General features: G+C 39.8%; 1 protein-coding gene across 1 annotated transcript in view; it reads right to left on the reverse strand.

Annotated features, from left to right (window-relative positions):
* The window catches only part of TRPM7 (transient receptor potential cation channel subfamily M member 7), a 54,035-nt gene that overhangs the window by 36,777 nt on the left and 1,184 nt on the right, over positions 1–16,074 (reverse strand). The window lies entirely within an intron of this gene.

Here is a 16,074-nt window from a genome sequence, read left to right on the forward strand (position 1 = left end):
CACCGAGCAGCCCCATCTGCCTACGTCTCAACCAACCAACAAAATAAAACATTCATAGAAAGACTTTCTGTACTCAAGAACGTCCTTTAGCTTGTCTATTCAAGGAACTGTCTGCTAATAAGTTACTACTTCTTATGTAACCATACACACACTTATCTAAGAAACTCACTCCATTGGTCAAACATGTGCTGTATCACGGGACTGAACTGTGATCTCTGCTCAGCTAACACAGCTGAGCACCAGGCTCCTGCAGATACAGCCGAAAGGCAAAATTCCAGACCAACTGTTATCTTACTGCTTCTGTAATCATGTTGAATAAAACCAAATGAATCCAAGCTAGGACAAATATGGGATCAAATTAAGGTAATGCTGATCAAATAGCTGGGAATTCATAAAACTCCTTATGGCAAGAGGTGACATAAATAACATCTATGCTGGATCTCACTGCAAATATTTCCAGCAGCTTCAAGCAGACAGCAGGCATGGTGCTAACCTTGTTCTCACTACCATCTAGCAGTATTGAGTTACCTGAGAGGTAGCTATGCATACATATACATATAACAAAGTTCTGTATTGAAAAGTCCTGAGAGCACAGCCCATTTCCTCAAGAAAACACCTAGAAACTTGCAGAAAGTCCTCAGGACTTCTTTATTAACATTAAATACGTAAGCAGATGGGAACAGAAATGAAAAGGGTAGCAGATGCATGGCACCTAACTGCCTCATGTTCATTTTAAACTCTCGGCTCCAGCAATCTTCAGACTTCCAACTCGCCTGCTTTCCTTGCAATTTAAAATTACATACCTCTGTAATTATTGTTTGTTTGTTGGCTGCCTGCTTGTTAGTTTGGTTGTTCTTTTTTTTTTCTTAAAGGAGAGAGGAAGAAAACAAAGCATTTAGTCACACAGCATTACAAACTGCGTTTAGAAGATGGCTGAAGAGAAGTAGTGCTGCTTGTCCACAGAATACACAACACACACAAAACAGCCACAAAATTTGCTCTTGAATCAATTAAGATACCAGTGAGCCTGAACAAGTTATAAGTAACGTCTGTTGTAACCTGTTGTAAAATCACATGCCTAAATATTATCATAATGCCAAAACATATTTATGGAGTGTGCTTTCATCTATTGCAACAGAAAACAGAATATAAAATGTCACTCTCAATGAAGGATACTGCATTACTGCATTAACTTGTAATCCTTGTTTAATTTTTTTATTATTTTAAAGGGCTGTTTTACCATCAGTCCACATCTGGGTTATTTTTTCTATTATTCTGAAACAACCACGAGTCTCATCTGCAGGAGGAGGTGATTTCATTTGTTTTCCCCACACACAGCACAGCATCTCCTGTCACAGAACCTGCACAGCCCAGACACAGGCAGGTCCCATTGCATCAGGTGTCTTCGCTATGTTGAAGATCCTGTTCTGAGCAGAACAGTTCACCTGGCTTACACTGTACTCATAGGAAACCAAGCGGCTCTAGTTCTCTGGGTTGAAATATTTCACCAGTGAAAGCAGCGACTTCAGACCTAAAAATGCTGGCCTCAACAGACAAAAAGTACTATTTTTACTTCAAATAAGAACTGTTGAAGAAGCAGGGAGGGAAAAAAGGATAGGAGTATCTTCTGTCAATTCTACTGCAGGGCACATTCAGAAACAAATCTCAACTGAGCCAGAAAGCACAGATATGCATCTCTGTATCAATGGCTCTCTTAGTGCCGAAAACAAATCTTCAACAATCCTATTCTTTACGGAACAGTTCAGGAGATTTGCTCTGAACAGTTTTCACAGCAGCCCAGGTCTCTAACAGAGCAGCTATTGTTTTGTCAAGTTCTTCTCTGACATAACACAGCCACCACTTAACTCACCAAATCCGTCTGCAGTTTTGGATGCAAAGAGTACTTGGGATTTGTCAAAGGCGATTTTTACAGTGTTCTCTCAAACTTGATGAAAATGATTCTAACGTGCTGTTTAGAACCTGGGCAGCTCCTGTGGGAATTTTTCCACCAAACAACTGCAAAGAATGAGTTGGCTTTCTTTTCTTTTGCAGACTTAAGTTTGAAGGCCACAAGTTCATATACAGAACTTAATATTCCAAAGCCTTCATTTTTCATCCCCATAAATCAGAATTAAACCCACATATCTCATAATGCAGGAACATTTTTCTTACTTTCAGACACAATCCACTTCCTCCGTTATGAAGGAAGCTGTTTCAAAACTGCAATATCATGGAGCTCAGAACAAACCAAAGTAGCCGAATGTGGGAGAAGAGAGCAGGGGACGAAGGGGCAGTCACTGCATTCTGCTCTTTGTTTCCCAACTCTGAACTACAGAATTTGGAATTTTATTAAGAAAACTGAACATAAACCAGTTTTGCTGCTGTCAATCAGGGTAGATAAATTGATTTTAGCATTGTTTACATTCACTATTCTACAGACTAATGAAATAAGCAAACAACATTCTAGGTCTTCTGAAGAATCAGAATGGTTTTCTATGAGCTCCTAGATCAAACAAATCTCAGTGTATTACACAAATACACCATACGCTCATACACCAAAGCTATGATCTAGAAGTAACAAATCAGGAATTAATCACTGAGTTTTCAAAGGAAAGGAAAAGAACTCTCCAACCCCAAAATTTAAAGCCTTTATTTCAGATGAGACAGGTGAAACAAAAGGACAGAAAAGGAAAATAGGAAACCCCAGGGAAAATACAGCTACAGCTTTACAGCCCGCATTTTTAACTTTAATACCCACTTTTATTTGTTCAGATGAGTGACTCTATTTAAAAAAAATAAAGATAGTAAAAGCGCACAGAAACGTTTTTAAGCCCATTGAACACTCCCGACTTATTTCTTCCAGTCCCTCATTCAAAACTCATTTTTAAGGATGTCCAGGCACCAATATAAAACAATCCCAAACGGCTTACATTTTTAAATACACAATCTACTTTTCCTTCCTCAACCACAGTGATAAAACTGCATCGTTTTCACCTCCCTCAGCACTGATTTATCTGCAGTCCACAGCTATTCTTATCTTCTTGTTGCCAGCACATTACAAGTCTATGCACCAGCAGGAAGGTAAAGTCAGCACACTTACCAACACTAACGAAACGATGCCAAGTCTTTTTTTAAGTGGGTCAGTTAATTTCTATGAGTATCAAGGATGGTCCTTCTCCCTGGTCCCTGCTGTAGGGCACAGCAGGTCATTCTGTGCACATCTGCTACAAGCCCTGCATTTTCTGCCTCATCATATTTACTGCACAAGAGAATTAGTTCAGTTCATACTCTCCACTTCTTGCAAATACAAGGCTCACCTCATGTAGGCCATGCAGAGTGTATGAACAGGCATCCCATTAACTCCTGGTTTATTTTTGGAAGGAATAAGATTTGGAGCAAGTTATCAGAGGTAAAACAATCTGCAGAGCCTGGATCTGCTGGCTGTCCCTTCCCCATCACACAGGGAGTACAATCACAGATGTGAAAAATGAGTTAGCTCAGGAAGTACAGTGGTGAGGAAGGACTCCTGACACCTTCCAAACAATTAATCCCACCCTCAAATTTTCTTTCAAAGCATAAGCTGAGCTCTGGCTGCCATTATTCAGAGGAAGCATAGAGGCTGCAAATTGACTTCATGTAATGCAGCAAAGACAGATTTCAGTTCTGTTTGGACTTCAGATTTAAAGAAGGTCCTCTCTTTTTTGTTCATGAAGTGCAAGAACATCTGATTAATTAGTTATATGCTAAAGCACATTAGAATGATAAAAATAAACTGCAATGGCATACGTTGTTGGTCTTGCTCTACCACCTATTACCCTGCTTTGTTGACACATCTGACTTATTTTTAATGTCATATGAAGACAGGGACTTCTCTATCATCACAGCTTGGATTTTGGTGCCCGCTGACCCAAGCAGGCTATTATTAACCCACTAGAGCATTGGAATTTTGTTATCACTAAGCGATGTTTGACATAGCTGGCCTCAGACAACCCTGTCAGTACCTTTAAATTAAAAATACCTTAAAATTAAAAACAAACAAGAAAGGCTTCCACCCATGTTTAAATTACTACAGATCTATAATACTTCTGAGTAGCATAGGTGAGAGTAAGAGCAGAAGAACATACCAGCGTACATGCCAAGTAGGTGACAGCACCAGATCACTGTTAAGCACGATGAAATTTCAAATAATTTGTCTTTAGACACAGTAACAAGGAGAATCAATTTATGATTACAACCAGAATCATCAGCATCAGGAACAAGGCCCATCAGCAAATATGCAGTCAAAGAGCTGCCTGAAACAGATCTGGAATTTTGTTCACTTTTACGGTGAGTACTAATAAAAACTCACTTTATGTAGTCAACACAAGTCAACACAACTCAGATTAGAGAAATTATTGATATTAGGCTAGTTTTAAATTACGAGCATTTGACTTGTGGTCTGACAGAGACAGGAATTAGTCATACAATCTCTGAAGTGCCTTTCTTTTCTTGGTAAGAGGAGCACATGTGCTACTCACGGGCAAGATCAGGAGCTGTGGTAGGGTGTAGTGTCTTCACTCCTGTTCTCTATATTCTCTGAGCCTGTACATTTGTGCACACAAGTAAGACATTATTTGCTAGCTACAGTAACTACCATTCTGGTCAACTCCACAGCAGAGTTGTTAGAGATGAAAACAGGATGGAGAAAGTAGAATGAGAGGGAAGCAGATTAGGAGAAAACAAGAATTAGCTATAGTTCAGTTCACCTGATATAGAATTATAGATTTCAGTATTCTGACATTCAGCTCATTAACAAATTACTAGACTCAGTTAGGCTTTCACTGCCTGTCAGCACAAAGAACTAGCTCTCATAACAGAGCTAGCTAAGCTTGTGGTTGCTCAAGAGTGTACACTGACTTCAACCCTAATCTCCAGGCAAAGTAACGCAACAGCATTCTATAGACACCCACTGACCTAACTCTTATCAGAAGATAAATTTCCCCACTAAAAATATGTGGGCAGTTTCTGTTTATTCTAGAAAAGCACAAAGAAAAAAGTTAACTGTGTTTATCAAGGCAAATGTAAAAGTAGCTTTTTTTTTTTTTAAACAGAAATGATACAAAATCCTCATTTATAGGCACACTTCTAATGATTTCCATCCTGTTTCTGGGATGAACGATCAGTTGTTTGAGCTACTTGATCTTATTTTCTTGGTTTCTCACAAGGCTAATCTAGAGATCCATTCCAAACTGCTGCTCCCTAACTGAAAGAAGGTCAAAGCAATGCTGGTAATTCCATAGGATGTACAATTTGCAGACGCAATCTTTTCTCTTGGCTTTTGTTAAATGCACAATGACACAGTTATCCTCTGCTGAAGGAGATGGAAGATGTTACTGAGATGTTACAGATTTTACAGCTCTTCTACCCAGTGTTAATGCAGAATTGCAGGCTTCCCACAAGAACAAGCTACCTGTAACACATGTATGTTAAATACTACAAGCCTAAATAATCACTCAAATTAATCACTCAAATTAAATGCATGATTATTTTTTTTTATTTATTTATTTGCAGGGTGTAGGGAAGGCTAATCTAAATGATACTGTAAGATCACAATACCACTTCAGCTGTTTATTTTCATTTTTTTCCAGCTACTCATTTCCAGTTAAATCCACCAACATTGAGTGATATGTGGCACAGAGCCCTGCCAAAGATGGATTAAACTGCCTTGAGCTCCTCAGCAGCTCACTGAGGGAAAGGAGTGAAAGCAGACTAGAATTCTAGAATAAAGTCAAGAGTACTGAGGCGGTGTTCCGGCAATAGCAAAACAAAAAGATAATGAGAAATACTTGTTTTAACAGATGCAAGCCTTAAAGTCATACAGTGCAGGCACCATCAGAGAAGACAAGCTGAGCAAGTCAAGACTGTGCCCTCTCATCCTCTCCCCAGACGTGCCCCTGCCTCTTCCTCCCACCAGAAGTCCCACACCAGCTCTCCGGAGGTCACCCAGCTCCCCAAGCCTGCATAACATTATTTCCAGGAAAGCAGATAGCAAGTAGCTTTGACGTCAGAATTAACTGATTCAGATGCAAAAACTAAGGCAGCAGAAAGAACCACACGGTCACAGTGAGAGTGGGAACAAAAGAATTAAGGCAACCCCATTGGCAAACAGCACAGCTGATCTAAGGATACTGTCAAGATCCATCAAAATAATCTCCCAGAGCACGCTTAGCCTAGGCATTCAAGGAAAGATCACAGATCTATCATGAAAAAAAGGCATTCTTTTTAAGCAACTGCCTCCTGATGTTCAGGAAGGAAGGGAATCTAAGCTGCTGTTGCCTTATTTCTTGGAGAGCTGCCAGCAAAGGAAGAACACATTGCCTAAGGTCACGTATTAGGTGAGCAGATACCCTGGGTTTAAGAATAACATTCACACAATCACGAAATTGGAGGGGTTGAAAGGGACCTCTGGAGATGATGCAGATCAAATCACTGCTAAAGCAGGTTCCCTACAGCAGGTCACACAGGGAAGCGTCCCAGCAGGTTCTGAATATTTTCACAGGAGACTCCACAGCCTCTCTGGCAGGCAGTGCCGTGGCATCCTGAAAGTAAAGAAGCTCTTCATTTCTGTATGGCCTTCTTTGCCCCAAGGACGTACTGCTGGCTCACGACCATCCTGTTGTCCACCAGGGCACCCAGGCCATTCTCTACAGGGCAGATTAGCCCCTAACCTGTACTGATGCATGTGGTTATTTCTCACCAAGTGTGGACTCTGCACTTGACCTTGCTGTCTCCACCCAACTCTCCAGTCTGTCCACGTCTCTCTGAATAGCAGCATGGCCTCCCAGTGTGTCAGCCACTCCTCCCAGCTTCATATCATGAACAAACTTGCTGAGGGTGCATTCCATTCCTTCGTGCAGGTCACTGATGAAGGCACTGAACAAGACCAGACTGACCATCGGAGAGCACCACTGGATACAGGCCTAAAACCAGACTCTGCATGGCTGATCACAACCCTCTGAGGTCTGCCAGTCAGCCAGTTCTCAACCTGCCTCACTGTCCACTCACATATCCCACACATCCTAAGCTTACCTGCCAGGATGCTATGGGAGACAGTGTCAAAAGCCTTGCTGATGTCAAGCTACATGACATCTGCTGCTCTCCCCAAGTCTTGTACATTTTCTACACCAGGAAGAAAGCACAGCCCAAAGTTTATAGTATTGTCACTTGTCTAGCAAGTGACTGTGATTATTTTCACAGCAAATACTTCTCATGGTCTACAAAACAGCAAATACAACCAGACTGATGCACTCAAACAATGATTTGTTTGTTAGCAGAACAGTCATCTGTAACACTAGCTTGGAGCTGAAACCAGGACATGCATGCTCAGTGCTTTCTGCCTTTTCCCTACATAACCAACCTAACAACACCACACTGTTCTACTAATGCATTTGAAACAACTACATAGAATTTAGAAGTGAAGAGTCCCTCAGGTCTACATAAAGAGGTAGAACTTAAGAATAAAACTGCGTGCATACAAGCTGATTTTCTTATGGCTTAAAAACTATCAAAGGATTTTTCTGCATAACATATTTATAAAAGGAAGAAAAAGTAAGGTCAACTGCTCAACGAGGCAAAGGCATAAATCCTCATCAAAAGCATTTCTGAAGCTGGAACAAACTAAAGGACAAAGGTTAGTTAAGGGGATATTCCATTTTTCAATGCCTCTGGCTACACTGCCGGTTTTGGAGGTTAATGTCCACCCCTATCTCCACATCTTTGCTTAGTGTCTCTCTTCCAGGCCAAGGCAAGTGTCCAAAAGGCTGCCCCGTGAACTTTTGTGAAACATGAAAGTTTTCAGCAGCGTCAGCAAACAACAGCTTGTGAAATCAGGAAGAACAAGCCCCTTCCAACTAGATCTGCATCCACAGGTACTGCAACACGAGACCATATTAATTTCCTAGAAAGTTGTCTAGAATATTTGTCAGCTTTGGTATCAGCAATTCAGTACTCTTTCCCTAGGACAAGATTACTCCTATGAGAAAGAATTCCTTCAAGATAAACACCTTCCAAACTTTCTGGGCTGAAGCTCACCCACAGCCACGCAGCCTTTTAATGCTTTTAGTTCAGTTTTTAACTCTTGCTATTTAACAGAATTCTGAAATCTACTGTTTGGACAACACTACATTTGGGGAACAGAAGATAAACTGGCAATACTTCGTAATTTAAAATATCATCAGCTGCATCCACTTCTGTAGGTTAACTAACTTTCATAATTGAAGAGAAAGCTGATTAACAGTTCTGCAATTACACAACTGGTATTTTTAGGCTCCAATTACATGTCACTTAGGCACATAACTTAACCTATTTAGGTGATTGAAGTTATGCCCAACAGTATTTGCATGATCACAGCCACCACTGGGCCAGCCTTTGAAAGGAAGCTGGGCTTTTTCAGACTGGCTCTAGCCACAGACTAGTTTGCTGGATTGAGCTTACTACACAAAGCTAATTAGACATGCGATTTTAATGATGTGGTACATCAACATGACTGTCTTTGAACTTGGTCACATGGTTGCTGTGCTGAGCTTTATTAAACTCATTAGCAGAACACAGCTTCACTCTCTCCTACCCGAAATGAACTGGTTCAGGTTCTTCAGAAATTTAAACAAGGATGGGAATAACATGAAAAAGCAAATAAGCACATTAACATCATGGAGGAAGAAAAAAAACCAACAAAACAAGTATTTTATTTTGCGAGAGCAAATACTTTGTTCTGTTACCAGCAGTGCATCATTTGCCATCACAAACAGCTTGACGGGAGGGATTTCCACCTTCATTCAGGCTCAGTTCACAAAGAAAGACTGCAGCACAGCATATTCTGAAAAAAAATGTTAGCTAACTTATACTTGGTAGAGAATATTCAGAAAAGGTCAAGGAAAACATCCTCTCCAAACCATAATTATTCAAGCATCGCTACTCCAGGCCTGCAGCACCATTAGACAAAGTCTGCAACACAGTTTGGTTTATATTTTGATGAGGCTACAGAACCTGATTGGTGCTGGCACAGCTCCATCCATGTCAGCACACAAAGCTGTAAGATTTAGGAAACAATCCTGAGGAGAAGGTGATATGCAGAGTAATCACAAGTTACCAGTGTGATGGCACAGATCAACTCTCAGAACAAGCTTCCACAGCAAATTCACAGCCAATGTCAAGTTTGGGGTGAAACAACCCGATTTCCCTAAGACTCTGCACACGATCCCATCATATCTCATACCACCACCAGCATTTACACAGTCATGTGGAGAGCAGATTCAGGGAAACAACCGACAAAGTGACAAGATTTTTATTCAATTCAGATCTTGAAAACAGCTGACTGACTGAGCAGAATGATGCACACAGGGAGGAGTGGAAGGGTGACAGTTAGGGCTTAGAAGGGTTTACACCACAGATGTGCAGCCTTTGGGCTTGCCTGGGCCACACTGAGGGAAGAGAAATTGTCTTGCCTGCATATAAAATACAGTTAATGTATATAACTAACAAAACTTTTTTTTTTTTCTTTTTTCTTTTTTTAATTAAAACATTACAAGAACAACAGGAACAAAAATAGTGGGATAACTGACCTCGTTTTTGTAAAACTAAGTCTGGCTCAGTGGAAGTGGTTGCAATTCTCTGTGAACTCTCAAGGCATTTTTCAGAGATTTTTGATGAAATGTTATTCTTCCTGTGCTTCATCTCTGAAAATTGTTGTTCACAAATGTATGTACCACCAAAAAGTAATGGCATAAATAAGGTGTGATTATGAAATGAGAGATATTCTTCTCTGGTAAGAGAGGTCTCATAAAAGTCTAGTAGCAACATGACCAATGTCTTCTTTGAGTTGAACATCTGACTGCAATTCTATACATTCCATTCGAAAATTTTCAGATAGTGTATTTATGTGAACTAACAACAGAGTCAGAAAAGTACCAAAAAACTGATCATTTTTCTCAGCAGTCTTGAAACCTATTCTCAAATTCCTTTATGAAAACAGAAAGCAGGACTGCGTATTTTTCACTATTCACGGGAATGTTTTTAGCCAACATATCAACACACACAAAATTATTTGCCACAACTCGAGCTAGAACTGTGCTGCGCCCCGTGCCCTGACTTCAGCCCAGGCAGTGTTAACAGCACACCAATGGCTCGGTTGTTGCTGAGTGCTGGGGCTGTGCCAGGCCACGCGTGGCCCAGAGGTTGTACATGCCTGGTTTAGACTGACCTGCAACCACACCTGAGCATTCTAGCAGATCTAGGAGCGGCTGCTACAGATGTTATGGTGTTGAACATCAACCTCACCGCTTACCTGAGATTATTACTCCGTCATACATGTATTCACACCTCAGGTACTCCAGGACAGTCTTGGGAATTAAACTGTCAGTGTAGTGAGGAATTATTGGAAGATGTGGACTGAAGTCTAAAAGTGCCCTGAGTCTTGATATTTTTAGGCAGTAAATGCTTTTGAAATACAGTTCTCCCAACAGAGCAACTAAAAATTCATTTACAGACCTACAAGTTTAAGTTTTAAAAGACAAGTTTGTCAAATCTGCATTCCACAAAAAAACAATTAACACCTTACAGTACTAATATTAGGAGGAGGAAAACTTTGCAGGTATCAGGATAAAGACTGATAGTCAAACATGGACATCCGAGACAGTGGACCCTAAAGCAAGAACTGCTTCTGTTCATCTCTTAGCTAAGGCAGCAAGAATCAAGTAGACAAGATTAAGAAAATAAGTACCTGTTGGCAGAGAGAGAAGTGGGAACAATGCATGAAACAAAAGCCAGTATTCAGTTGCAGTAACTGTTGTGTTAGAACTGACTAAACTGTAACTGACACTTTCCCAAGGCTTGAAAAATTACAGAGTTATATCATGGTGAAATACTCAGCTAGATTAATTTAATTAATTTACAACTATATTTAGTTGTAAATGTGAAAGTGTTCCTGGAAAGGAATGTATTGGTGCACAAGAGAAAATACATAGAAGCAGTAACCAAGGACCAGGCTGCCAGAGTCCCTGAAATAGCTCCCATGTTCTCTAATCCAGAAAGAGGCTGCACACACTCACTCTTGCACTCACATGTGCCACCACATCAAGGGGTTTCTGAACACCCGGAGCTTCCGCAGCCCGCGGCACCAGCACTGCACCATTGACAGGAACACTCGCAGCTCCAGGGTCTGCAGCTCCAGTGCCTGTCAGGCCACGACAAAGCCTCGCATCAGAACAGTCACCCCAACGTAACTAAAGCTCAGCTGCAAAGCATTGCGAAGTCTCAAGTCAGCCTGAGGATAAAGAAAGAAAAAAAGATAGAAAAGAGGAGATGGCAATCCATATGATGGAGGATGCATCAAAGTCACGTATCTGGGAACTCTTCCAGCTGTTGGAAGAGATTAAAAGGAAATTCAATGTCAACTCAACAGCTGCAGAGAAGCCAGGAGATGTTTCACCACTTCCAGGGGTAAATTTTGAGAATAGTCAATTCTTCTTCAATTGCCCAAAATGTTTTAATCCAGTTCATGCATTTCAGAAAAAAATATATGCAACCCATTTTAAGACCTGTTAATTCTGCATCTGGGCATTTTCTACACCACTCTCAAAAGGGAGATGACTTCAAAAGAACACAGGCAGCAGTGCGGCCATAGAGGTAACAATGGCACTTGAGGAAAAGCTTCAGAAATGATTTCTCTACTTGCCCCTCAAAACCAAACTTTTTCTGGGTTTGTTATTTTATACTTTAAAGTGCGATTTTGTAATTATTAGCAGTAAGTCCAGACATTGGTAAGATTCACATCTACAATTTTCAGATGTAGGCAAAGTCTATGCACACAGTTAGCCACGTTATTTAAAATTATGTGTTAATCATTCTTGAACACGTTGCAAAACACACGATATGAACTGGAATAAAATCAGCACTGAACGTAAACTGGTGTTCTCAACAGACAGGCTGAAAATGAAGTTGCAGCAAGGTTGCACAGGTTCCACATCGGCTGTTTCTGAAATAATCTTCAAGTCGGATCATCATGTGAAGACATCACTTGTCAAATGACACACAAGAGAAAGCCAACTTCATTACTGAACAAAACTGTGACTTTGCAACTATAGAAATTGAACTAATGTGTGCTAGCACATGTCACCTACCATCCTCCTTCAACTGAAATAAAGATGGTCTGGGATGCACTAACTCAGCAATCACACTTTTTCGCATGCATACTGTTCAAACATTTCAGAAAATCCTCCTTCAAGTAAGTTCATAAGAGTGAATAGGAAAAAAAAAAAAAGCATTGCTCTTAACATAAAAGTAACCCATAACACTGATCTGACTTCACAGAACAATTTATTGAAGAAATTCTGTAGGTAGTCTAATTTTGGGAATAAAAAAAGTTTAAAAAATTACAAACAGTATTAATATTTAATCCAGACCTACCACCTCAGTAACGTGAATTTTGTATTAGTTAAGGGGAAAAAAATTCATGAGTTGGCTTCTAAGTTAAATCAGCTCTAAAATGCTGCCAAGTTGCTACTGTACTTGCTGTGCTCCTTAGCAATTAAGGGCTACATTTACCTTACAGACTATTCCTACAACGTCCTCTCATTGTAAGCTGTCAAATCATTGTTCATGTGTGAACATTCTAGCCCTTTGGTAAGGCAGCTTTACAAAACTCTCAGCACCACAGTCAGCACCACAGTTATCTTTCTACCTGTATCTCTCATACATTCGAAGCACTTTTCCCCCAGTTCTTGAGAAGGAACAAAAGGATAACTGAACTGCGTTTACTGCTGAGTTTTCCTCTGATTTTTTATGTCATTACCCCTTCAGGAGTACACTGCCCGCTCATTGGAAAGAACAGACGGGCAAGGAACTTCCTCTGCTTGCCTACAGCAATGACACAATCTGCATCCTCCCTACTTCCGTGCAAAAATTACAGCAGCCGGGGAAAAAAACAGCAAATTAAAACCACAAACTTCAGCTGAGCTGCACCATGGCTCTAGCAAAGCTGGGAATTAAAGCAAGCGGATCACACCCCTGCTTTCACACCCCTGCTTTCAAACAGCTTGCCTCCACTTCTACGCGTTACCAAAATATAGGTGTAAGGGAGACTGGAGGAGAAAAAAAAAGGGGGGGTAGGGAGGTTAAATAATTTCCAGGAGAGGTTGAAGATGATATATCGACATGCCACCTTGACCTGTACATTCTAATTATCGAGGTGTGAGCCCGTCTTTTTTGCTAAGTGATCAAACCCACCTTCCCTTTGAACTTCCATTAGAGGGAAAGAGGGGAAATGATCTTCAATCGAGAGAGCAATATTTATTCTGACTTTGTTATTACTTTTTGGTGATCAACGAAGCTATTTAAAAAAACATGCATTTACTTAAACACATAGACTTAAAAAAAAGAAAGATCCAGTTAGTTGCCTTCAAATGGAGAGAGGTTTAACTGAAGAAACAACCCCAAGATAGAAAACCAAGTGCTTCCTCTGAAATGTTTGAAATTCACATGCTAGTAAAAAAGTCAACTTTCAGAATTCTGTAATGCAGAATTACTGTCTATCTTCCTCTACCCTTCAATATGCTTAGCAAAAATAAAAAGTACAAAACAAATTCACCTTAACCCAATCAATTATGCTAGCTGGGGGATGCTGCTAAGTAAGTAGGTTTTGCTATTATTCCTCCATCCCTAAATCACTTAAAAGGGCTCAAAAATCTTTATCAGTGCAACTGAACAGCATAGTGCAAGTTGTAAGTTCTGTGTAAAAAGATCACATTCCATTAGGACTGCAAAAGAACTCTATTAGGAAATAAAACAGAGTACAAGACTGTGGGGAATACAGTGGTAAAGAAACATTTGGAGCCAGTGAAGAAAGCAACAAACCTCTTCAGAGCTCATCCCCAGGTCAGTCAGTGCTACCTGCTATTCCTTATAGAAATTATGAAGCATATCATCATTGTTAAAGGCCACTGCTACTCAGGAGAATCAGGGGGGAAGAGGGACATTATCTTTAATGACCATAAAACTGTCTTATCCAAATACATACAGTGACATTACTCAATAATCTATCTAATGAAAAGCCAGCTGACATAACTTCAACCAGGGAAGCTACAATGCACCAAGTATCTCTCTTACTCACTAGTCTAGAGACTCCTGGAATCAGAATTTGTCACATTTACACAATTTTGAATGTTGTGAATACATAAGGAAAAGAGAAAAAGAAAGGTAAGAAAGGCAAAGCTGCTTATGATAAACCAAACATGAAAATCAAGGGCAGGATCAGATGACAGTGGTTGAATCTCAGCTTTTTAAGAGAACTATGGAGATTAATTAATAAAAATGCCATTCCAAACAATGACTATCAGAGTTTAATACTTATTAATGCAGAATAGATTTAATTTTATTGCTGTATGCTAATAAAATGACAACTTTCCTAAGAAGACATAGCTTTCCATGTAACATTAAGGAGTTCACTTCTCCTGCTGAGTGTCTCCCTGTGAGACAGAATTATTCAGATTAGAAACAAGAAACATGACCTCAAAGGTAAAACTTCAGTTCTGGAAAACACATACGTTATCTTACTGCCTGTTTGCCTTTAAAGAAGTGGAACAAAAAATAGAACCAATGTTACTTCTTTCAGCAAATTAGTATGGCACACAACTATTGAAGCCAAAGTAGACACAGTTAAAGGAAAAGAGATTCCAAAAGAAATAAAAATCTCTCAAAAAAAAAAAAAAAAAAAAAAAAAAAAAAAAAAAAAAAGAGATACATTTTTCAGGTTAAGTACATAATATTTTTCTCTTGATTTTGCAGTGCACAAGCCACTAAGTCTTTAAAGTCTGGAACTTCTAATTTGGGCTTATCTCAGACAAGATGCTGGCACTGTCAGTTTATTAAAAGTGCCACTTACAATTTAATACCACCAGGTGTTAAACTCCTAATTAGACTAATTGGAGTCTTTCTGGGAAAGAAAATTCAACTTACTATGCAAAATTCTGTCAAGCATATAAATCACAGACTATCAGAGCATATCTCTTCCCTCCACACACACTTTTTGACACATCTGCTTAGAGAGTACAGGTGTAAAATGGGCAACGTCAAACCCGACTATGTTAGTATGAGTTATGTTGGCTTGCTTAGAAAATATTCAGCTGTCACAATGGTCCAGTAGAAGTAAAATCACTAAGAGAATGCATCTCATGGAAGGACATGAAAGAGAAGCAGGCAATTTTCTAGCCTTAGTGCAAAACTTCCAGGAAAGAAAGAAGCGCAGCAAGAGGTAAAGATAACCATGAGAAAGGAGAGGGGTTGGGATACTGAAATCTATCACACCAGCACAGCAAAGCAAGCAGGGAGGAGGTAAGACAAAAAGGTGAATATGGCAAGACTAGAGCTACAAAGAACATCAAGGAACAAGAAAGGCAGAAGTTTAAGATGCAACAGAGTACTGCAATCCAAGAGGTAATCCGCATGGGAAATGATCTGACAAAATTTTTAAATATAAGTGTGATATCTGTTAAAGGTTAGGTCACATTTCAAGGTACCTTCAGATGCTTCTATTTGTACAATAAGTTACTCTTCCAAGCAAGCTAAAAAAAAAAAAAAAAAAAAAAAATAAATCAAAGTAAAATATCAGGAAATGGAAGTAGAAATAGTACAAGAACTGCCTGAATACTTCCACACGCACAAAAGGTTTTTTCCCCCCCACTTTAAATAGCAAAGTCGAGTGGCATTGTACCAGAAGGTATGAGGGATGATGCAGCACACACTTATCTCACACGTACACTCTTAAAAAATAAAAATAAATAAAAAGCTTAACTCTCAACAGCCACATTGAGCTGCTCACTCTTCAGAACAAACCCTGATTGAGGGCTGGACACCTTCCAGAAGTTCTTAAAAGCTGCTACAAAGTGATGGAGCAGCAGAAAAACTTTTAGTAAAATAAACCTCCATGGGATGTCCTGTAACAGGTTGTTTATCTGGGCCGACTGAAGAGTAGTTACAAAATATCATGTATCAGGCGATAACCACCAGGAAAGCATAAAAACACTGCAAACAGGTTACAAAGGA

Source organism: Centrocercus urophasianus, unplaced genomic scaffold (genome assembly GCF_019232065.1).
Source record: "Centrocercus urophasianus isolate 14NV4802_14NV808 unplaced genomic scaffold, USGS_Curo_1.0 seq_23, whole genome shotgun sequence".
Lineage (NCBI taxonomy): Eukaryota > Metazoa > Chordata > Aves > Galliformes > Phasianidae > Centrocercus > Centrocercus urophasianus.